Here is a 2,827-nt window from a genome sequence, read left to right as displayed (position 1 = left end):
TATATTTCAAAATGTGGAATCAATAGATATCATGTTAAGTAGGTCGATAAAATAAAATAACTTCCCTTTACTTAATAGAGAGGTCTGTAAAGGTGTCTGTCACCCACAAGGCCTCCAGATGTTATTATTGCTGCATAAACAACTCTTTTGAACAGTGTTCCAAGTCTTGGCATGAAACCTTCCCTTGAACATCTGGCAGCTAATCTGACTACTTTTCTACCCTTCACTAGATATTTGTAAGGCTTTTTTACACCAGTCCCATAAAAAGTTAGGATAAGGGGGTTGAGAGAGCCTCTTTCCTGCAGCACAGTGTCCTTTGCAATTTCCCATTGCAGTTTCATATTGCATGCGTGCCTCTCCAAGGAAAGATCAGAGGGTAAGAAAACAGTAGGGGAGCAGATTTTTCTCCCCCCCCACCCCCCAGAGCACAGTGGTCTTGGTTCCATAAAGTTTTTGTTGAGTCAGGAGAAGGTAAAAATGAATCTGGAATAGAGAGGGACAGAGATTTCTCACTCAGTGTATTATTCTTCTGCTCATTATCTCCACAAAATAAGGTGAGAACCTTGGTGGAAAGGTAAGAAAACAAACTTCAAAAATGAGGCAACTGAACACAAGAGGGGAAAAAAACCTGCAACTTGCTTCCAGAAATGAAAGAAAATTTCTTTAAAAGGTTAAAATTCATCAGTGCTCCCTTAGTTATCTTCCCCTTCCTCCTCCTAATCATCTTCTTCAATTTGTTCACCTTTATCCCCATCCCCTTCTTTATCAATATCTTCCAACACTATTTATCATCATCATCATCTCCTTCCCTTTTTCGTTACACAAGTCAGGAACCAAATAGTACTGTAATGGATTTGGCCAAATACCTTCTTTGGTGACTTCTCCTACCTCATCTGCACCTATATCAGAATAGTCAGTAAATAAGGTAAAGAAGCTTTCTGGTTCCTCTCTATGCTGCTCCTTTCTGCTGGCTTTATTCAGCCTTGGACTTGAAGGTTCCTCAAATCCTTTCCAGATATCCATTTGATTTCAGTGGAGTTTGGGGATGAATCACCACTCTCATTCAGACAATATTGTTTGGACAGAACTTCATGTTTAAAGTAAGGATTTTCATCAAAAGAAAAATCTATTCTGTAACCTTATTAATATCTTCAAAATCTGCCACTTCAACTCTTTTCAAATAATGCAGTGCCTCTTCATCCTCTTCTCCAATTAGTGCAGTCACTTGTGGATGGTTGACAAATGTTGTAACCCCAAAATGTGGGATTTGGGAGATCAATTCTGACCTCTTCTGAAAAAATGGTTAGCGTAGATTGTTATATTCCTATTCTGCTTTCAAAATGTCCTCACTGGCTTGCTTATTCATTAAGTCTGTCTACTTTATTTTGCACTTCATCATATGTTCAATTATGTAGCTGGGTATTTTCACTGCAAAGAACAAAAGAACTTATACTTTTTGTACCTAGAGAAGCGGCAAAAAATACTTTTATAAAGATGTCTTCTAAAAAATGTTAAGAAACCACTGGCAAGTTTGGCCAGATGAAGTGATATTAAATGGTTCACCGTTTTCCTTGTCTAATTCCAACAGTTTTTTAAAGCTATATTTTCTTATTTTAAGCTTTTTTTTCTAGTCCATGCTTCCTGAGGAAAACTCAGCAAAAAGCAGAAAGAGTTTATCCCTTAGGTGAAATTGAACTCAAAGAAATAAAATATGCCAGTTCTTGGGTATTTTCTGTATTAAAATCACCCAAGCACACCCAACTCTCCTTTTCAGAGGCATTTCTAAGTTCAGTGCACTGATATGAATCAATGACTCCGAAATTGCATCCATTCATCCAGATCCAAATAGGTAGTGTAGTAGAGAAAAAACTTACTGATACTTCCACTCTCCTTTGTAGAGCACTGTTTCAAACTTTTCCCATCTCCTCCAAAGTCGCAAACACTTCCTCTTCCCCCTTCACTGCTGATCTCCACCTCCCAGTATTATGCCCTTGTATAAATGTTGCTTGGGCCTACTGACTTGCTTCCAACAACAGAATACAGGGAAAGTAATAGGGTATTAGTTCAGCGATTAGGTTACAAAAAGACTGTTCAAGTTCCATTTTGCCACTCTGTCCTTTGCTGTCCATTGAATCGTTCACTTGGGAGGAGGTAAGCTGCTGTGCTCTGAGTAATGTTATGGAGAAGCTCATGTGGCAAGAAACCGATGTCTACAGCCAACATCCAGCAAGGACCTGGGATCTGCCAATAACCATTGGAGTCAAAATGGAAGAAAATTCTGCCTTAGTGAAGCTACCATAACTGCAGCTTTAGCTGATACCTGGATTACAGTCCTGTTAGACATTCTGTACCACAGGATGAATGACTCAGAGAGCTATGAAGTAATAGATGTTGTTTTATGCCTCTAAGATATAAGGTAATTCGTTATGTACCAACAGATAGCTAGCACAGCAAGTAATGTCTCCACCACGAGCTTTTAAAAAAATTGATGCAGACAACACTATCTCATCTTTCAATAAATCAACCTCCTACTTCTTTCTGTTCCACATACTGTGTTCCCTCTTATTACAGTGGAAGGAACATTTCTAATCCTATCTGAGTTAAACTGTAATCTCTGCTGCCTTGAGCCTTGTTTACATGCATCTGCTTAGTTACTGGAGACTCTACAGGGGGAAGACATCAGGTTAATTTACAGAGGGTGAGACTCAGAAGGACCGAGGGCTGCAGCTCCAGTTAAGGCAGTGTTCAGCAAGTGGTAAGACAGAGATGTGAACAAAGTACTATGAGAACACAAGGAAAAGAACCATTAGTTCTACCTTTAGAGACT

The 2,827-nt window shown here is 39.1% G+C and overlaps 1 pseudogene; it reads right to left on the bottom strand.

The window, feature by feature from the left end:
* Nucleotides 1–692: 692 nt before the first annotated feature.
* On the bottom strand, nt 693–1,366 carry LOC118982366 (protein SET-like; annotated as a pseudogene).
* Between the last annotated feature and the right edge of the window lie 1,461 nt (nt 1,367–2,827).

The sequence above is a fragment of the Sturnira hondurensis genome, unplaced genomic scaffold, assembly GCF_014824575.4.
Source record: "Sturnira hondurensis isolate 20B ecotype Veracruz unplaced genomic scaffold, ASM1482457v3 Scaffold0025370, whole genome shotgun sequence".
NCBI lineage: Eukaryota > Metazoa > Chordata > Mammalia > Chiroptera > Phyllostomidae > Sturnira > Sturnira hondurensis.
This window is presented reverse-complemented; position numbering and strand designations above follow the sequence as displayed.